Below are 22,886 nucleotides of genomic sequence, written 5' to 3'. Positions count from 1 at the left end.
TCTCTATGCCTCTTCCCATTTCAATGATACTTTAACTATGAAAAGCCTACACGAAAGGCCAAGCACGTGGTGCGTGAGCGCGCACATACACACAATTTAGAAAATACTAGGTAGTTTTTTGAAATACATGAAAAATGCTGAAATCTGAATGTGAGTTTTAGTTTTTTTCAAAATACATAAAATAGATGAATAGTATTTTATTATATGTTTAAATCAGGAATTCTCTGATTTGGGAAGGGCAGGGTGAGTATCCCACTAGGTCAATGTCTCAGAGTAACCTGGCATACCTTTGTAAATCACATGTGTTCTTTCCTAAGAAATTATGACTCCTTACTCCAGCAGGGATGGTGGGACTCATCTTTAGGAGCAAGAACTTTTGCCTTGCCAGGTCTGTAGGACTTGATGTGGCTAAGTGAGAAGGGTCAAAGAGTTCTTCTGAGGACAGATAGACAAGGAGTTCTGAGTTCAAAGGACAACACCAAGTGTTTTTAACGCCTCCCTTTCCCCATATTATCTGTCTTTAGAGGAAATTAAATCAGGTATCAAAACAATATAGGTGATTAAGTGACTGACTCATATATCTTTGGAAGAGGTAGTAGCTTAATGTGGATATTTGGAGATTGTCTCTATTTTGTTCATTTCACCAGTTGAATCAAAACTAGATTATCCTTTATATTTGGAAAGACCTTCTTGAACCCTGATGAAGTTCTCCATAGTGGCTATGGGTTCAGAGATGTCATCAAGCCTTTCTCATTGTACTTACCTGTGGTCTAAAAAGCACAACTCTACATGATATCATGCACAATGAAGAATGAAATAAAGCTACTGATGCCCTTGGGAATCAAAATCATCTCATTGGGATCATTAATTCTGTATTCCCATCCACTGAAATGGCAACCATCACCAAGTAGAAATATTCATCTTTAAATGTGCCCTTATATATAAAGAATGTGTTCTATGATGAAGCATCTTCCCCTAAATAACAATCTTAAAAGTCCAGAAATCAAACAGAGCAAAAAACAGTCACTGACTGTTGGCCTATGCAAGGTTCATAATTTTTCACTGATAATGTCTCCAGTTTGAATACTTAGCCAATGGCATCTGAGATAGCTTCATGACAAATTCTTCAGATCTGCACAAGAACAGCTAAGATTCACACTGGCTAAAGTTTAGATTCAAAGTTCAGTGGGCTGATCAGATATAGCTTGTGTTTTTTGTTTTTTTTTTTTAAGTTTTTGATTTCTTTTATTACTGTTGTTTTAAAACCCTTGGTTGGGTGTTAAATTAGCTTTGCTCACATTTTACAGTCGTTCAGAAAACTGTATGCAATAAACATTGTATTTCAAATACTGATTAAAACCATAACCTTTGTTTCTCTGCTTTTCTCTGATTCCTTGTCTTTGGGCCATTACACTGCTTATTATTACCTCTACCAGGAACTGGATAGGGAAAGGACATTCAGCTCTATCAATTCTGCTAGTTGTTGGCATTTCTATGTAAAAAAGGTTTTTTTTTTTTCTATAAAAAAGGCTTGGGATTATTTGTGGATTTCATTTATTTGTTGTATCCCAGGACCATCATTTTTGTGGAGAGCTGACTATATAATTACAGTCGGCTCTAATGTTCCAAATTTCCATAGCACAGAGGACCACATTTTTCAGACAAATAGACAAAACATTTTTGGATGGTGATTCTAGTCCTCTGTATGAAAAATGTTACTTCAGTAACTAGGTTTTAAGTAAAATAAAATTAGCCTTTGTATTTTTTTAAGTATTAAAAAATATCAAGAGTTAAACGCAATTATTTTTAATGCTTCAGTTGATGAATGTTTACAAGCTATACATGAAATGAAAAGGTCAATATGGAAGGTATAACATATTTTAAAGTTGTGTTTGGTGAATCGTGACTTGCAACCAGAAAAATAATAACCAGATAATATTTTCAAGTGTGTTTGATGGATTGACTTTTTACTAATGCTGTCTTGGTTTTCACAAGCCTCAAGCAGAACCCTAATTGAAATGCATTCCAAGAGAAAAGCTGACAGTGCTACCTTTCTCCTTTTCTTTCTTATTGACTTCTAGTCCAGGACTACCTGTCTGACGTCTTTGGAAAAAGCAAATGTGTGCATATGGGCAGAGAAAAGCATTCGCCAAAGACTATTTTTTTTAGAATCAGCAAGGCTCTATTATTTCCAGCATAGCGAGTAATAATTTCTGCAGGCTTCAAAAATGAATCTATGTTTATGTGTGTGGTTTTGGCACAACATAGATTTCAGAAGAGCATATGGAATCTGTAAGAGTGAAGCTCCTGAGGATTATTATCTTTCTTCAAACACTAATATTACCACAAAAATAAAGTGTAAAATAAATAAAATAATGTTGAGAAATGTTAAGTGCCTATAAGTGAAGTGTACTTCTCAAAACAACATACAAAACAGTGTACTTCTCAAAAATTTTTAAATGTATTTGTTGGTTGTGTTTATTTTTTAATTTTTTTCAAATATTTTGTTTATTTTTTGGAGGCGAGAGTGGGAGTGAGAAAGAGAAAACATTGGGGGGGCAGACTCCATGCTGGGTGGAGAGCCTGAGGCAGGACTCCATCCTGAGACCCCAGGATCATGACCTAAGCCCAAGGCAGACATTTAACGGACTCTACCACCCAGGTGCCCATGTTGGTTTTGTTTAAATACATTCATTTCCCTAAACTACATGACTTTCTAGCATAAATGATACTCAAATTTTGGAAACATCTTAATACATGAGTTTTGTCCTCAACAATCTTCCATTCATTCATTCAACAACTACAAACAGATTTCTTACTATGCAGACATTCTGCTAAGTTCTGAAGAAACGGTGGTTAACAAAACAGGCGGCACTACTGCCAATGTGAAGCTTAAGACTTGAATTATCTCTTTCTACATTAAAATTTATATTAGCATATAAAGTGTACTAAGTGTCAAGAAGGAAAAGAACAGGGTGTTAAGAGAGGCACTGAGTGGTTAAGGAAAGCCTCTTTGAGGAGCTAAAGATGAGTAGAAATCAATAATGTGAGAATAAGAGTTTGTCAGGCAGAGAAGAGTGTGTGCACAGGCCTCAAGGAACAAAAATATGTGGGTATAAAGACAGATGCTTTTATGTACAAATGTAGAAACAATTATAAATATATGGGTTCTTCACAGAAACAGATATGTCAATTATATTAATATATGTAGGTATTATCCAAAAAGTTAATCTAGGAGGTAAAAGTAGGTTTTGAAATTACATATAAAAAAACAAAAATCTATCATTTGCACAAATAAAGCAATTGGAAAATAGATAGCTAATCATACTTAAAAGATCTTCCAATCTAACAATGGAAAAATATTGATACAAATGTAGAACTGAACAGTATGCATCTTGACATTTGTCTAGTTGTTTGTTCCTAAGTTTCATTTATCAATGTGCTTCATGAAATACAATATATACAGACTTTTTGAATCAACAGGGACTCACCACATTTTCCAAAAGCCTTTTTTTTCTACAATGTCAAAAATGAGTCATCATTCTATGCTTATATTTCAAAGCTAATATAACACATTTAGTTTCTTTGTGCATAGAATGTCTTGTTAACTTATTTCTCTAGAGAGCTCTTTTATCTTAAGATGTAACAAGAGTTCTCTGTGCACTTTCCACCTTACACATACTGTTTGAAACTACTAGATTGGTTTTTTAAGTACCCTCCATAAACTAGTTAAAGAAGGAAGTTTTCAGCTTTGACTCTTTTACCTCCCTGTTCACCTAGAAGAGAAAAGGAACAAGGCTCAATACCCATGTCCCTAAAACATACTTCTCCAGGCATTGAACTTCAAACAAGAGAAGGAATTCGCCCAATCCTACTTCCAGAAAATTTTCAAATAAATGAAGTCAAAATATGAGTTTTTCCTATTATTTGGCCAAAATCTTTAAAGACAAAAACACACAAAGTACTCAACTATAAATAATTCACAAACATTTTGAACCTGAGATGAATGTTCATTGCTGTCTTCTTGAGAGCAGTAACTAGTGCAGGTTCCCTGAGGTCAACCCTTCTTACTGTTTACCTATTAGAGCCAGAGGATATTTTGAGAAGACCATGGATTCTGATAACAGGGTGAAGATAGACTGCAAGGTAGATATCTGGAATGAAGTCAAATTATCAGCTCTTTATAAAGGAACAGATGCCATCCCTCCTTTTCCCCCTCACTGCTTTGTCACACTAGCCTTTCATTTCTCTGAATGTGTCATGTTCTGCCCATCCTAGGATCTTGGCTGTTCTGTTTCTGTCTGGTTACCTCCTTCCTTGCTTCCCTATCTTCAAATAATGGATCCCCTATGTTTTTTGGGGAAAAGAACCTTGAGGACTTCAGGATGGAGGTAGGCATCAAATCTGCTGAGCAAAAGTACAAGGCTTATCTATGGAGATGTCATTTTTTGGAGCAAAACCTGATTAATGTTCACCCCCTGAAGTACAAAAGACACTTAAAGGTCTGTCCTGACAGTACTTGAAAAGCCAGTGCCATATAGGAAGGCCAAGTCTTGTGTGATTAACAGTACTCTTCAATGGACTTGCGTTATCTGTGACCAACCTTTAATCATTAAATACCACAGCAAGATTGATAAGCTATGATCTCAACTTATACATGTACATGTACATGTCCAACTTATACATGTACCTTGCCAAACAAGTACACTCCTTCAAAATGAACACAAACAAAACCTAACGGAGATGGTAAAAATCCACTGAGAAATTAACCATTAATATCATTGTAAAGCCAAATGGGAATTATAGCTAATTTCTTCACAGTTTTGTAATATCAGTTCCAAGCTTCCCAAATGAGAGTAGATATATAGGAATCGCTATAGTTAACAGCAGACACATGATGATGGCAGTGGTGATGGTGAGAACAGCTAGCCTACTTGAATACTTGCTATGTGTTAGGCACTCCTTCTAAGCAGTTTACAGGATATACTGTATTAAAATATACAATATTATTTCCAGTTATTTGGTGAGGAAGCAGAGTCTCAAAAGGTTTAATGACTTAACCCTAAGCACCTGCCTAAAAAATGTGAGAGCTGAGTTGTTGTCTCAAGCAATGTGGTTCCATATTGTGTAAGCTCAGCCATACCAGTGTGCCTCTCAAAAGGAGTCCAAGGTGCTAAGGAGAGATTACCATTTAGGTATGGTATCAGTAAGCCTCTTGGGAAGAGAGAGATGTCAACATCCTTCTCTTGTATATACCAAGCAATGTATCGATTGCTTTGCAAACCTTCACTCCTTTAATCCCCTCAGTAACTCATATTTGTCAGCCTTACAATCACCATGTTGAGCATGTTTGAAACTCAAAGCAAGTAGGAGAATTCTCTGAAGTCAGTATTAAAATATTATCAAGTTACATCCAACACAGGCCTATCTAGTTCCAAACTCATGTTTTGCAACCACTTCATGCTATTTGCTTCTGTACCTTCTTCAAGACCCAGTGGAAATAAAGAGGCTGCAAGAGAGTATCCTGGGGCTTCTAAACCCTTATCATTTTGTAAGGCTATGAACACTGCCAAACTTGCCAAGGTAAGAGTGGGTAGAGCATAGCAACTCTTCTTTCATGGGCATTAAATTAGTCCAGAATTGCTAGCAAGCTAAATCTTCAGCTGCACTAGGGACGGAGCAGACTTTCTCATATTTCAGTAGCCCTCTGAATAGAAATGGAAGCATAATACCTTTTAGGTTTAGTTATAAGTCTGAATGTCACCAGCTGCTCAAAAAATTTACAAAAGAGCACTTGGAAAAATGGCCATTGTCTTTCCTCTTTCCCCTTTCCCCACTTGTCTGCATGCCTATTTTTCTCTAACATTTTTTCCCCCCTCACAGCTAATGGATTTCTTTAAATCTTTTAGTGCTAGTTGTCGTTTTGGGAAGATGTGCTTCAAAGTTCCAATCAAATCCAATAGACTATGTCATCACCATAACAAAGCCAGTCATTATGTTTTTTGCTAAACAAAATGTCACTTGGGTGGAAAGGAAATGAGAAGATTAGTTATAGTTTCCCCTAGTGATATACCTAATATTTAAAGAGAAATATTAATAACTTTCCAGCAGATTAAGTCTTCCAAATGTCACAATCAATAATCAAATAATATAGATCTGAATTTTATAACCATTTTGCATGTATCAAAAAAAGCTTTGTAGAGTACTGTTATGTGAAGCAGTTAAATGGTTTTAGAAGAAATAAACTTTTATTATTTTTATATCACAATAATACAGATAACTTAATAAGTAGTGTTGTTGAACTTTGAAATACAAATTGACCCAAAGGAAGTAGTTTTCTATTGTAATTTTCAACTTAGTTAACTTTCCAAGTCATGATTAGAAATGTTATTAGTATGGGATCCAGAGGGAGACAAACCATAAGAGACTCTTAATCTCACAAAACAAACTGAGGGTTGCTGGGAGGTAGCGGGGGATGGAGAGGGTGGCTGGGTTATGGACATTGGGGAGGGTATGCGATATGGGGAGTTCTGTGAAGTCTGTAAGCCTGATGATTCACAGACCTGTACCCCTGGGGCAAGTAATACATTATATGTTAATAAAAATAATTAATTATAGAAAAAAGAAATGTTATTAGTCTTGTTTCTTATTCTATCTCACTTAACCCCTCTCTTTAAAATATAATGACCATGGCTCAAATCCTTTTAACATTCTCCTTCCATGAATATTTAAAGTTTTCTATTAATAAATCAAAATTCTTCAAATTATTTAATTTTTATCTTATTTGCTTGAAACTAGCCTTTCAATCACTGTCATCTTCTCTTTCTCCCTAAGCATATAGGCATGGGTCTAGTTTTTAATGACAGCACTTTTAATTTAGGCTAATTTTATCCAAGATATTGCCCAAGAGTGTCAGATCTGTGAGACTACTTCATGCAAAGAATCATAAAGATAATACCCATGCTGCGCTAAAACCTGAACAAAAAAATAACTGAAATTCTTTCTCCTCAAGCAAAGAGCATACTTTGATGTCAACAGAAAGAGGGAAGAATTTTCATATTGGCTATGGTAGCACTCCAATTAACAACTAACAAGTAACAGTCTATGATTAAGTCACCAGATTCAACAATTATATTTAATGATAGGTGAGTAAGAGATGTGGGAAGCTTTTAAGCTTGGACCAAAATGCAACAAATACAAACATAGCACAACTGTTTTGGTGACATTAAGCTTCTGATTAGCCTTCTTAGTCAAAATTAAATTATTCCATATTCCCTTGAAATAATAATATAATTTCCCACTTTGATTAACCCTATCAGGTATCTCAAAATTTGTTCTTACAATTTATTTCAACCAAAAAACTGCTATAAAAAGAAATTATGAAAACATTTCTAGAGAGATTGATAAATTTACCTTCTAAGTTTAAACACTATCAAAGCATTTTATTTTTACTTTTGTTTTTGTGCGGCATTGAGCTTAAATTGTCATTATGTCCAATCTCTGCTACAAGAGCTGAACTGTTTTGTTTTCCTAACAAATAACTACATGGACATTAGTAGAGACCACCAAAATGCACTGTTTATGGAAGACATGCCATTAACATACACGATATATGATTATCAATTCAAAAAGTAGCCAACACTCAAGTTATTCAAATAAATGCACACAAAAAAGAGAAATTCAGTAATAACACCTAAAAAAACCTTTCAATATCAAGAGGTTTGTCATGATGTCTTACACACTCACACCAGCTGAGTGTTTCACAAGTATTGTTGAATTTTTAACCATTCTTGAGCCACATCTTAATTTTAATCCAACTTATTTTTTGGAACAGCATTTATTATTTGATTTTTTAAAATAATCCCCCCATTTTCATTCTCTTGCTAGCCAAAACTCCCTTAAGAGTTTTAATAGTGAAATGCTGTCCCTCACTCTATCCAGCTGTAATTTATAAAAGGTACATTTCTGCCATCTCTTTCATCTTTAAAGAGACTGTAGGGGCTTTCTTAAAATTACTATGATTATTTAACTTCTTACTGGTCTTAGAATTATTCTACCAAAAATACTATTGCACGTTACTTTATAGGACACTGTTTTTTTTTAAACCCAATGACTACAATAAAAATACTATGCAAATTGTCAATCCCTTAAAAAATAGAATAACTACATACCCAGCTATCCACTTAGCTATGTTCCTACACTGTTACAGACCTGAAACTGATGAAGAGGTACAGAAATAACAAATTTTAAAACCAGAAGTAACCAATATAAAAGTCTCTTGGCCTAGACAATTTATGCCTCAGTTATTAATAATATCTAATTATTATTATTAATAAATCTAATAGTATCAGCAATAAGCTTTAATTGTCAATGAGCACTTCATATGCTCCCAGTTTAATCTTTTTAAATATAGCACTGAACACAGTTCTGGCTATAATGGTCACAAAATAAATATTTACTGAATATGACTGAATTCTCACATTAACTCTGAGAAGCAAATGTTATTATTACCATCATTTTATAGATAAAGAAACTCTGGCATAAAAATGTTTGGTCACATGCCCAAAGTCACTCTGCTAATTAGTTGAAGAATGAAGACTTGAATCCAAATCTGCTTATTTTAACTACTACAGTGCTATACTGCCTTTGGTGGAAAAAAAAAAAATCACAGAAATAGATAATTCCCAGAGACAGAACCTACTTCAGAATAAAGAAAATGATAGATAACACCCACCTAACTTCATAAAATTAGAACTTCCTCATATAAAAGTGAGTGAAATGTAGCACCCTCCCTGACAAATCCCTGTTCCATAGGCCAATTTATATTATAATCATAGGTTATAAAAATCTAACTGACATAGTCCCTACATGTATTCATTAGCATGTAAATGAATAACCCACTATGACAAAGATGGCTGCTTCATTGTAGCACCATTAACTGAGTCAGTCCCTGTGTGACAATTAATATAATAACTGATTTTAGCTTTACAATTCTGAGGTAAGGATTATTATGATCATTTTACAGATGAGGAAATGTGGCCAAAAATTACACCATAACTAAGTATAAACCTAGGACTCAAGCTAGGTTCTTTCTGACTTCAGATGCCAATGCATGACCATGTTGGGTGTATATCAAGAACATGCCATGATGTTTCAAAAGTAGTCAATCTATTGACATGTAACATTAGGACAAATGAGGACAAATAATATGAATCATTAAGACAAATTCTATAAAGATATTTGATAAATTTAACATGATTCTTGATTTTTAAAAAAATTCACTGAGTAAACTAGAAATAGAAGAATATTCCTCGGCACAATAAAAGCAAATCTATCTTAAATTTACTGTCAACATCACAGTTAACACTAAAAGCACTTCCATTTAAGTAAGAAATATATTTTTACATTATCACCATTATGTGTTAGCTTTGTTTTAGGCATGTCAATCAGTATGACAGGAAATGGAAAAATAGTTTTAAATTATTGGGGGAAAACGAGGAAAACAATCCCATACTGCTGTTACCAAACTGAAACTACACTGTTGGATACAAAAACAGGCATTTCAAATAACATAAAGGGCTAATCTTCAAAAAACTCTTCTAAGAATGAGGCAGCTAATCACAAATGCATACATCCTCACAAGGAACAGTAGGAGATGTTCAGCAAAATACTTCAGAATGAAAAAGAGAAACATGAGTTTCATAAAAATATATGAACATTTTTTGGCAAATGATTGTAAATGTTGACTCTGGATGATGGGTTCACTGAAGTTTATTATGTTATTTTCTGTTCTTATTCTAGAAAATTTCCATAATAATAAGAATGAACAATGAAAGGTAGTCTGAGCACCAAGGAAGCTGTAACTTTTGTCCCTAACTAAAGTCATGACCTTGAACGACTTACTTAACAACTCTGTTGTCTCCATTTCCTCATTTGGCTAAACATCTCCATTTTCTAGATCATCCTTTTCAGGTGTAAGATTCTATGCTATGCTATGCTATGCTATGCTATGCTACGCTACGCTACGCTATGCTATGCTATCCCATCCCATCCCATCCCATCCCATCCCATCCCACTCCACAGACCCTTCTCAGTTTTCACATACTTTAATATATTTTCACTCATAACAGTTCAATTTGTGAGACCTAATGCTGAGCAATAAATAAAACATTTAGCCAAAAGCAGACAAAAAGAAAAAAAAAAAACCCTAATAAACAAAAGGGACATTGTTATAACTTCTGAATAGCACCCTCCTGTTTGCTAAAATTTGTGATTGTTTATTTATCCTATAACACAAAACAAAACAAGGAAAGAAAATGAAAACAACCAAATCTGGTTTCCACCAGGAGGCTGAGATGTCCTGCCAACAATTGCTGCAATGGATGGGGGTGAAGACCCTACACTCAGCTGGTTCTCCATCATGATTGCAGCTGCATTCACTTTCTTTGAGGCCAGAGAACTATACTGAGATAGTAAAAATGTACCCACAGAACAATGTTTCACTTTTATTTTAGGGTGAGTTTATTTTCATTTATTGATGACCATACAGAATGATGCTCCCTGGGTTTCTGTTATATATAACCTATCAAAAATAAAGACAGTCCAGAACACAAAATAAAAATATATTCAGCATGATTATATTGACAATGGTTTTGATTTATATGCAATTACACTTCTGTGATGTTGATGTAGTTACCACAAAAAAACCTATGTTTACTGTGTAAAGGAAACCTTTGTCAAGCATAAGGGAGATGGCATGGCCACCTGCAAGTTTCCCATTCTTTGTGTCAAGCTAAGGCAGATGTACAGCTCTTCCTTGAAGTGCAATGGGTTCACACGCCCGATAAACTCACTATAACGTGAAAATATCCTAAGTTGAAAATGCATTTAAATACCCCTAACCTATGGTACATCAGAGCTTAGCCTAATCTACTAGAAACATGCTGCGAACACTTATATTGTTGTTGGAAAAAATCATCTAGTACAATGCCTGTTTTATAATAAAGTGTTGATTTTATAGGTAATTTATTGAATGCTGTACTGGACGGCAGAAACAGAAGGCTTGTACATGGATCAGGTGTTCAGGAGCTGCAGCTCACTGCTACTGCCCAGCATCATGAGAGAGTATGGTACCACATATCACTAGTCCAGGAAAAGGTCACAATTCAAAATGGGAAGAACAGTTTCTACTGAATGTGCACCACTTTTGCATCATCATAAGGTGGAGAAATGGTAATGGTAATCGGGGACTGCCTATATAATGCAAGAACAAGTAGGGCATAGAGAAAATCAATAATCACTGCTAAGAGAACACCAGATATCTCTCCACACTTAGCAATAAAGAATGTTGAGAAAGCAGACCTCTTATTTTGCCTAAATTTCAACATAAAAAAATAACTTCAAGTCTAACTCTCTTTCCAACTTTATATGTGGGGTATGTGTATGTGTGTGTATGCAAAATAATGTCTTGGGCAATAAAAAATTGAGTGGCATCTGAATAGAGATGTTATCAATTCCAGCATCTCTTTTTGTCTTGTTTCTCCATTATTGGATAGTAATGGTTACCAAATATAATTCAACAATGCAACTGAGTGAGTATTTCCCCCCAGGTTTTGATTTAGACTATAAAATGTGTATCGACTCCATCACATTACCAGTCATAAAAATTTTCAACTGCTCCTCTATTGATAGTTTAAGAGAATGCCTGTAAGCTGAGTTTCCTTTTAAAATATCAGTGCTCTAAAAGATAAAATTGTTAATATCTTCTGCCTTTCATTTCCTTTCCAAAACTTATACCTTTGAATTTTCTCCCATTAGGTATAATGTTTTATTTCCATCATATTTGCCTGGATTATTTAAAACTTTAAGTTGCAACAACTACTTTTTTGAAGACTATAAACATAGGAAATTTATAGGATTTCTCTTGGTCCCTTATTTTAGATTGTTCCATGATTCACCAGGAGGCAACTGGCAAAAGAAGTAAGAGGGGCTTTGCCAATGACTCTTAAAATACTCATAAAACAACCAGAATCTTCGCACTGGAAAGTAGTCTTAGACCCAGACTCACCCCCTATTCAGGAAGCTACTCTCTGACAAAGGATACTTAAGTTCTACTTGGAACTTGCCAGTGATGTTACTACTTCTCAAAACAGCCTATTCATTTTTGAAAATCCTTTTGAACCGAAAGTTACCTCTCTTTAATGTGTCTGCAGTAAGGATCAATACAGTGCAATCTGTATCCTTTTCCCATATGACAACCCTTCACCTTTTTGAAAACTGTTATCCAGTCTACTTTCTTCCATCCTCAGCTCAAGTCTTCCCCTAGAGACTCATTTTTCATTCCTTAACTATCAATCATTAAGAAAAGTTTTTTTTTTAACTGCTCACCCTTCACATGTATAGTTTGTTAATAAACTTAGACTCTCAAGGACCTTGACTTAAATGCAATACATAAGATGGGTGCTGAACAGTGTACTATCTTCCTTCACTAAGGAATTATTCTTCCACCAATATTATCTGTTTTTTTTTTTAATAGCCATGCTCACTAGCTGCAGGTATGAGCATTTTGTAGCCTAAAATTCTCAGACCTGTGCACAGTGTTCATTATTAGCAAGATATCTTCCCTGTATCTATTCTTATGGATTTCAAATTGCAATTACAAGACTTTACCACCCCCTCCAGACCTTCCATCTGTGTCTTTCGCTCAACCCTTTTCCTTCATTCAAAATGCTTCCAACTCTGCTGTCTCAAAACACGAACTCTCTTGTTTATCTTGGGCTCAAACTTCCTCAGATTCATATAATCCTTTGTATTGTATCATTCTGGTTGGTGGAAAGATGAAATTTAAACAGGAGCCAGACAACTTCACTTTCTCTCTTCCCCTATCATTACATCCTCTCAGCCAAGCAGATTCCTCCTTGTCCATCATTTTCCAGAAAACCAAAACAAACCCATGTTACACAATACTCTGCTTATTCTAACTTTAGACTTGATGATTCTATATTTACTGGCTCAGAACAATCTCTCTCTCTCTCTCTCTCTCTCTATCATATCATTTTTGGCTTTGCAAGCATCTTTTAAAATACCCTTTTAAAATATTTTGAGTTGTGAACTCTTGGATAGAGACAGAATCCTGAGAGGCTTTAAGAGCTTTGTCATGGCCTTGATGTGCAGTGTAGAATTCAGCATCAAATGTGCCTGCACGTGTGTCCCAGGCCTTATTTCCTTTAGTAAAACTGGGTATAAATATCAAGTCTGGCCTGTAGATCTAGTAGGGATTACATGAGCTTCCAAAAAAAAAAAAAGTTAAGTGTTTAAAATAATGTCTAGATCAAAGTAAGTTCTCAATAAATGTAAATTATCACTTATATATTAATGATACCTTTCTAGACATAAAATGATCATCAAAAGAAATCAGGAATTCATAGATTCTTTGGTTTTTTGAAAGTGAGCCAGTCAAGTGCCTATGCCATTTATGTTGTCAGTATCCCAAAGATGCTTCCCCTCTCATCACTCACATCTCCAAATACCCAAATCCTACCACTCCTTTGATGCCAAGTCCCAGTGCCACCTTTACCAAAATGTCTTCCTTGTGAGTCCTTCCTGAAGCCCTCACTACCCTTGGACTTGATTCCTGCATAATGCAGATCTTGAAGTTATGCTGTTTTTGCAAAACGTCCCTGAAGCCCATTATCTGGCATGGTAATTGAACCATAGTAGGTGCTTAATAAAACCTGTTAGATGAGTCAATGATTCCCTTCCCAAGCTAAAATTAATTTCTTGCTCTCCTGATTTTGTATATACTTATTACCGTAATTGTCTGTGTATACGACTCTTCTGTCTTACTACTTTATAAAACTTTTTGAGTACATCTGTGTTAACTTGACCTTTGGCTGATACACAATACCTCAGCATATAGTAGACACTCAAAATATGTTTGAATGAATTAGTGTCTACTTTCACCATTGCTAGAGTATTATTTGTTCACAGAAGTTTTAAAATCTGTACCCAAGAAGATCACTCATAACTTGCCTCTTTGACATTTGTTCTATAATCCAGGGACCACAATTCTGCCTACATAAGTGATCTATCCATAAGTCTCTGTCTCTGAAAAGCCTCCAGAAAATTAAATCCAATTCTAGGATAATCTTTGTATGATTCCCTTTATCCTTGATACACATTTACAATCTATCTTAATATGCTAAAAAGTGAGGCAGGAGAAGGATATATATATATGTATATATATATACATATAATTTGTATTAGACCCCCACCTAATACCACTAGTCTTGGGTGTTTCTATGGAACTCCTTAATTTAGGCTATCAGTAGACTGAAATGACTTCCACTAGCTAGTAATCATTCAATTGGTCAATTAATCATTGTTCAGTATTTCTATCATGCAAAGGACTATATAGGTGCATTCAAGAAAACAGAACAAACTCAGGGCCTGTTTCCTATTTTGAGGGTATACATAAGTACTGACATATCAATGCAAGACATACACAAACTGGACTCTATTAGTGGCATAAAAAAGTATATCACCGACAGGGAGAAAATATTTGCAAAATACATTTCTTTTTTTTCTCCCATATTAAAAAGTAAAAACTTTATTTTCTTGGACTTTTCTTTTTTTCTGTCCCAGTGGTCAGAATATGAAAGAAAGATAGTTAATAACATGAATTTAAGTACAACCTAGCTCTTTGTGATTAACTTTTGCAAAAGATAGTATTTTACTATAGTCAATTCTTATTATTTGTGATAATTATATTTCACAAAGTCACCACAAACACTGGATTAGTGAGCACTGAACCATTGCTTTTAGGAGACATACAGGGTTAGGTTCCTATTAGCTTCTAGTTATATTTTTGTGAACCGGTCAATATATAACTATGTTTTATTCACATTGCTGTTTAAAGACAACTTATTTATTTATTTATTTATTTATTAAGATTTTATTTATTTATTTGACAGAGATCACAAGCAGGCAGAGAAGCAGGTAGAGAGAGAGAGAGAGAGAGAGGGAAGCAGGCTCCCCACTGAGCAGAGAGCCCAATGCGGGGCTCGATCCCAGGACCCTGAGATCATGACCTGAGCTGAAGGCAGAGGCTTTAACCCACTGAGCCACCCAGGCGCCCCTAAAGACAACTTATTTAATATACATTGTTGATTCACTGACATTGAACTCTTGGCCAGCAGATGATCACTTTTGCCCGAACATAGCTTGTCTAACACACTCATCTTCTTTGTATCCAACCGCAAAACCTTGCACTTAGGAACACAAGCCTGTGCTATGCTCAGGTATGATAGGAAACAGCAACATCATCTGCCAAAGTAACAAAAATGTGAAAAACACAGCACTACATAGACCATGAGAAGGACACTTATTTATTATGATATTAGCGCTAAAAGAAGAAGGCAGAGGACCACCTCGTTCTACCCCAGCCAGGAGTGGTGGAGACTCAAATGTTTCACTGCTCTGCCTCTTTTGCAAAAGACATTTCTGATAAACAACTTTTATCCAAAAGGTACAGTAAACTCTTAAAACTCATCAATACAAAAATAAACTATCAGATTAAAAAATAGTCCAAAGACCTGAACATTCACGTTGTCAAAGAAGATATACAGATGGCAAATAAGCATATAAAAAGATGCTCCACATCATGTCATGACTGCAAATTAAAACAATGAGATTTGACTACACCCCTAATAGAATGGCCAAGATCCAGAACACTGACAACACCGAGTACTGGCAAGGAGCTAAAGCAACAAGAACTCTCATTCATTGCTGGTGGGAATGCAAAATGGTATAGCCACTTTGGTGGACAGTTTGGCAGTTTAAAAAACAAAAACAAAAACAAAAACAAAAAACCAAGCATATTCTTACCATATGATCCAACAATTGTGTTCCCTGGTATTTAACCAAATAAGCCGAAAACATGTCCACACAGAAGCTGCACACGGAGTTTTACAGCAGCTTTATTCACAATTGTCAAAACATGAAAGCAACTAAGTTTATTAAACAGATAAACTGTAGTGCATCCACACAATGGAATATTATTCAGTGCTAAAAAGAAACCATGAAAACATATGGAGAAACTGTAAATGTATATCACTGTGTAAAAGAAGCCAATACAGGGCGCCTGGGTGGCTCAGTGGTTTAAGCCTCTGCCTTCGGCTCAGGTCATGATCTCAGGATCCTGGGATCGAGCCCCGCATCGGGCTCTCTGCTCAGCTGGGAGCCTGCTTTCCCCTCTCTCTCTACCTGCCTCTCTGCCTACTTGTGATCTCTGTCTGTCGAATACATAAATAAAATCTTTAAAAAAAAAAAGAAGCCAATACAAAAAGGCTGTACACTGTATGATTCCAACTGTATGGCATTCTGGAAGAGTCAAAACTACGGAGACAGTAAAAGGATCAGTGGTTATCAGGAGCTGGGAGTAGAGCAGGAATCTAAGGCAGTGCAAACTGGTTGGTATAATAAGAGTGGATACATGTCATTATACATTTGCCAAAACAAGAGACAATCCTAATGTAAAGTTCGAACTTTTAAGTGATAATGATGTTAAGTGTTAGTAATGATGGAGGTTCAGTGGCTCTAAGAAATGTACCACTAGAGTTAGAGATGTTCATAAAGGGGGAGGCTATACATGTGTAGGGTTATAGGGTATGGGGGAAATCTCTGTACCTTCCATTCAATTTTATTGTGAACCTAAAACTATTCTAAAAAATAAAATCTATTAAAATATGTATGCCATATATATAAACACTGATTAGGAAAAAAATAAAGAAGGAATACAGAAGAAATAAGAAAAAATACAGAAGGAATACAGAAGAAATAAGAATAAAGAAATAAGAATACAGAAGAAATAAGAAATGAGTGCCTAGGAGTTCACCCAAGCTGAGATAATACCAATAAGAATCAATATTCCTTGAGCACTAATTCTCATCCTAGCATGGTCAAATCAGTTTATATACACTTTCTCATTTAATCCCTGCAACCACCCAATGGGGGAAGTACCATTATTAGCTCCATTTTGCTTATGGCCCGAGATTTATAATGGTCAGTAACTTTCTCAAGCTCACACAACTAGTGTAGGCAATAAGCAACATACAAATCTAGGTCTGTCTGACTGCACAGTCTGGGGTTAATTAACCATTACCTTACAATACCTGTCTTGAAGAAAAAGGAGAAATAAGGTGGACAAATGCAACAAGAAGGGCAAATGAAATGGGAGAAGTCAGATTCACTTCTGGATACCTTGCGATCTAGAGAGCTTTAGGTTTCCTTTGTTTTAATTTAATATTTATTCAAAACTGCTAGTGTATGTCCAATATAAACAGCAGCAGTAGTCTTCCTGTTACATCAGAATTATATTTATATTCAATTTATAGACAGTCTGTCTTAATAAGAAGGCTTAATAAGGAAAAATAATTTTTCACAGGGTCAGTCTTGGGTCTAAGCAATTACATTGGCCATCTTTTTAATACTAGTAGTTAGCTTTCTTGCCTAACTGATTTTTGAACCCTTCCAATGTGCCTGAAGACATAGCTTGAAATTCTCCCAAAGCTCAATCTCTCTGTGCTATGGTGACTAACGATTTTTAATATAAGGCAAACACATCGCAGGCTAAAGAAATAATGGCTTGCACCTTTTGCTGGGGTGCTCTCAAAAGCTGCACAATTTTTGTTGATCGTCCACTGGCTTGACTACAGCAATTGCAGTTTATTGGAAAGATTTATGACATGGTACTGCAGGCTTTAATAAATAACTTTGGGAGGCTGGGAAAACTCCCTGAAGTTAGTTATTATCTGAACCTCATAGGGTAATTAGAGAGAAAACCTAAATTGCTAAGTCAGCAGTTAAGAAACAACAAATTATCAAATTGAAACCTTCGTCTATGTCTGGGGAGGATGGTGGGGGAAAAAATTGCAATGAGAAGAAATCATACAATCTGACATCGAAGTCAAAGATTAGACTTGGGAAAGCATTTCCCAAACTATCTGGAGATTTCAATGGGGTCAGATCACAACTGAAAAAGGACACTCAAAATAAGGATTCTCAAAATAAGTCACCAGAATGGCTTGCATATCTAAAAGTGGAGGGCTTGAATATATACAGATGTAGGGCTTAATAAAGCAAGAAAAATCTTTGCCTCTTCTATGTATCTCCTCTTCTGAGGAACAGGCAAAAGCCTCCTCCTCCACCCTACCTCCTTGACACTGACATTTCCAAATATTTTCAGGCAAATTGAACAACAGTGATTTCAAACATTTTGTAGTATTAGTAGTGTTGATGGCCTTTTCTCAAATACAGGACGGTAGCTAATGCTATTGATTAGGGCTACCTTCTCTTCCATATTTGTGACTTTGTACTATTCTTTTCCTGTGATGCATCCTACTAAAAAGGACTTATAAATTCCTGTATCTTTTTGTTATCTAATGGGGATGTGGGTTGGGGAGCCCTGGGAGGCAGTGCGATGTCAAGGGAAACTAACCATTTTCATGATTTTCTGAACTGACTCACAAAAATAACAGAAAATCGCCTGTGTGTTTGTGTGTGTCCATATGTATTTAATGTATGTGTGCATGAAAAGCCTTGTAAATATAAGAAGCAGACATTTTCAAAATATTCCTTTTTGCTTATTTTTATCAGAATCTGTTTGGACAAGAAAATAAAAATAAAAGCAGATATACCTTGAAACAATGTCATCCCTTACCCTGCTGCTTTCACATTGAAAATTGAGGATCATAAAACAAGAAACTCCGGTTAAATTTATACAGTTATTTTCAGCCAGCAAAATCCCCAAAGTGTACAAAATAACAGCGACTTTTTAGTTACAAAATTATTAGGGGTTCCCATGAAAATCTCTGAACCTTGAAGATGAGGAGAATAGAGAGCCAAGAGGAAGATTTTCTAAACTGTGCTCCTCAATCCGTAATTTAAATATAAGCATAAATGAATAAGCAAAATAAAATTTATGTGCAGCATATATTTGAGTCCAAAAGATAGAAGGCAGTATTTAAAAATATGTATTTAATATAGGATGTAATCAGAATAGACAAATACTTAAGCAAAGATGGATTATAGGAGCAAATGTTAAGTGATTACACCTTCTTCCAAAAATTATTTGTTATGTGGCTCAAAAAAAGAACAATGTGCTTTAGATAGTATAAGTAATAGACTAGTGTGAATGTCTCAAACAGCCACCAGAAGAGTTTCAATGAGTACTTCTCACTGATTCAGTGAGCCAAATCATAAAGCCTCAGGCTGTCAAGAAAAAAAAAAATCTTTTTCACCTGTAAATTTTGACAAGAACGTGATGAGAATACATAAGATACACTCACCAGAATTCCTGTTGTGAAAAATACTGGAATTGGCCCATGGCCTCCATTGCTAAGAAATATAACGTAATTACTTTTTTACAGTATTGTCTAAACTCTACAGCATTGGCAGGATCCTTGTTATAAGTATATGCTGTGAAAAAATAAAGAAATTAAAGAAAGACCTACGTGTTCTTTCTTCTATTGTAGGAAACACACATTAGGTCAGCCAACTTCCTGGAGAATAACTGTGATTTAGTAAATGAACCTGAAGGTCAAGGTACTTATGGGAAAATGAAAAAGTAGAGCCTTCATGTTATACTTAATAGAGTATGTCTCTGTATGAGAATACTGGAAAAAAAAAAAAAAGGGCCTATAGGATAAGGATTCTCAATGTGTTTATGAGTTATCTAAAATCTTGTTGAAAAGGTGATCCTAATTCAATAGATCTGGGGTGGGTCTTGAGATTCTAAATTTCTTGTAAGCTCCCAGGTTATGATGATACTGCCAGTCTGCAGAACATGCCTTGAGTAATAAGATATAATATATACAGAAGTTGGATGGATAGGAATAATGTTTTAAAGGAATCTTTAAATAATATGAATGTAAATTATATGCAATTTCCCCCCCCCACACACACACACTCCTTTGCTCTAGCTTCCTAAGATTATAGGTGGAGCATATTAAGCATATTTTTTCTTTCTTTTTTTTATTTTTGAGACAAAAATTGGAGTAGCAATTTGACTCTGATACTCTAATTGGTGAATTTCTCAGCTGGAGAAAAACTGCAATAAAAGAGGGTGTCTTCTAAATAATTTTCTCTTTCTCTAGCTTTTAAAAGTTGATGAACAAAAATAGAGAGTGTGGCTCTGCGTTTAGTTGTGTTTTCATCAAATTCGAAAGCAGACCCCATAACTCTTTTTAGAAACTATAGTAGTGAAGTGCTGAGCTGCTGGTCTCAAGAAATCTGGGGGTCCCAATGGACTTAGCGGTTACTGAGTCAGATGTTCGTATTTTCCTTCCATTGGTTGTAAAATGGATCATGATGTAATCAAAGACAGACATCAGTCAAATCTTTCTTTGAACATAAGTCTGGAATGCATTCTAATTCAGGAGTAGGAAGGATTTCTATGCACATTTAAAGCCAGATTAAATTTTTTTTTAAGATTTTTATTTATTTGACAGAGACCACAAGTAGGCAGAGAGGCAAGCAGAGAGAGAAAGAGAGAGAGAGGGAGGAGGAAGCAGGCTCGATGGCCAGCAGAGAGCCCGATGCGGGATTTGATCCCAGGACCCTGAGATCATGACCTGAGCCGAAGGCAGAGGCTTAACCCACTAAGCCACCCAGACAGCCCTAAAGATAGATTAATTTTTGTTTGGGAAAAGACTGCATAGCAAAAGGTGCAATACCTGTATGGTAACCTGTCATTTTTAGTTCATTTCAGAGACTTTCTAATAGCTTTAGATTGATATTTGCTGGTAGGCTCAGAACAGACACTTCAACGTTCTGTGACACAGAGAGATTCTAAATAATCCAGATTAGAATCTTATCACATATTAATTTGAAAACTAGCATATCAGGACTTCATCCAAAAGTGGCCACTACATCATCTTATATCTAGGTTATGCATTGTCAGAATTTCTAAACCTTATTTTGAGTGTATGTGTGTGTATATATTTTGAAGGCTCAGTGTGTGGAAAAAATATTTTTTAAAGAAAAGAATAAAAAAACAAAATTCATGGATTTTTGTCATGAGACACTTTTCCTGCTAAATGTATTTCCAAGAGAGACACCTTATGGCTTGTTTTAAGTGAGAAATAGAAGCAGAAGTCACAATTAAGTGTGGTTGTAAATCCTTCTAAAGAGCCCCCAAAGAAATTGCCAGTTTCTCCTTGTCCTTTATCCTGGCTTTCTTTGTCCTGTGTAAAGCCTGTGGCAGAGATTAGGGAAATGCAAAGTCTTACTGTAAACAGAGAAAGGTTGAAAGAGGAGGTTCATATTTTTTTAAAATATCTATCATTTGAATGTAAAATTCAAAAAGTGTCTCGTCCAGGTTGAATGGCAAATACGGTAAAAGAGTGTAATCCTGGCTCAAGAGATTTGTTTCAAAATCCCAATTCAGCTAATAAGGCAAAAAGAACTAAAATACATGGATATATTATAAAGCCTTCTAGCTCACATATCACTCCTTGCAACTGCCACCTAACAAATATATTTTAGTGCCATTTTTCTATATCTACTTCAGTCATTTTCATATCTCAGTGACTTTTTAACTTTTCTACTAGCATTTGAGAAAAATGATGCAAAATATCCATTCCCATAAGTATTGCAAAAGGTATTTTCTTGAGTTTTTTAGAAACATGTTTTTGGGAGGGAAGGGCAAGATGGCGGAGAAGTAGGAGACCTAAATGTCATCAGGTCCCAGGAGTTCAGCTAGATAGTTATCAAACCATTCTGAACAGCTATAAACTCAACTGGAGAAAGATAAGAAGAGCAGCAATTCTAGGAACAGAAAATCGACCATTTTCTGGAAGGTAGGATGTGCAGACAAGTGAATCTGAGGCAATATTCGGGAAGATAGACTGCAGGGGGAGGGGCCCGCTCCTGGAAAGCAGTAGAGCACCAGAGCACAAAATCAGAAATTTTAGAAGTCTGCTCCACTGAGGGATGTGGCTCCAGAGGCTAAGCGGTGGGTGGAGACTTCATAGGGATGGTGTGGTCTCAGAACCCATGGGGTCAGAGAAAGACCAGGGGATGCCTGAGTGTTGCAGAGCTCCCAGGTACTGGAGCTGTGAAGCTGGCTGCAGACACGGAACCAAGAAGGGGGCTCTCAGTTTGGGATTACCTTAAACCATGATGCAGGGCACAGGCAGGCCACTCTTCTTCAGGCACGGACCTCACAAGAAGCAGATCCAGAGAGACTCACCTTTGTCCTCCAGGAGGAGCAGCAGAGTAGCATGCTGCAGGAATCAGCTGGGTTTGGATTTTCCAAATGGAGCCGTGTACCAGAGACAGAAATGCCTGGTCACAGGCTGGGTGAGTTCAGAGTGCAGCTGGAACCAAGGAGATAGGAGGGATTGACTGTTTCTCTCTGAGAGCACAATGAGGAGTGGGGCGCTGAGCTCCTGGCTCCTACAGGGCCGGAGATTGGGAGGCTGCCATTTTCATTCCCATCCTCCAAAACTGTATAGAAAGCGTTTAGGGAACAAAAGCTCCCAAGAAGGAACCCAAGCCAATTACTGAGCCTGGCCCCTGGCAAGGGCAGGGTAATTCCGCCTCAGGCAAAGACATTTGAGAATCACGGAAACAGGTCCCACCCCCAGAAGATCAGTAAGAACATCCAGCCAAGACCAAGTCCCCAATCACTGGGAACTGCTGTGGAACTCCAGAGCTAGGGGAAGACAATACATAGAATTCATGGGATTTTTGCTATGATCTTTAGTCTTTTAAAGGTAAATTTTTTTTAATTTTTTTTTTTCTCATTCTTTTTTAAAAAATTTTCCTCTTTTCTAATGCTTTTTATTATTTTATCTTATCAATACCTTTTTAAAAAATCTTTTTTA

General features: G+C 35.9%; 1 protein-coding gene across 34 annotated transcripts in view; it reads right to left on the bottom strand.

Annotated features, from left to right (window-relative positions):
- The window catches only part of NRXN1 (neurexin 1), a 1,152,783-nt gene that overhangs the window by 182,696 nt on the left and 947,201 nt on the right, over positions 1 to 22,886 (bottom strand). The window contains exon 1 of one of the 34 annotated variants that reach the window (XM_032877832.1): positions 1,457 to 1,461. The exons of the other annotated variants lie outside the window; for them this stretch is intronic. The gene's annotated coding sequence lies outside the window, so the exon portion shown is untranslated. Of the gene's footprint in view, positions 1 to 1,456; positions 1,462 to 22,886 lie in introns of those variants that run through there. 34 annotated transcript variants of the gene reach the window in all.

The sequence above is a fragment of the Lontra canadensis genome, unplaced genomic scaffold (assembly GCF_010015895.1).
Source record: "Lontra canadensis isolate GAN:19392208 unplaced genomic scaffold, GSC_riverotter_1.0 scaffold61, whole genome shotgun sequence".
NCBI classification, from domain to species: domain Eukaryota; kingdom Metazoa; phylum Chordata; class Mammalia; order Carnivora; family Mustelidae; genus Lontra; species Lontra canadensis.
The sequence above is the reverse complement of the archived record's forward strand: the minus strand, read 5'-3'. Positions and strand labels throughout refer to the sequence as shown.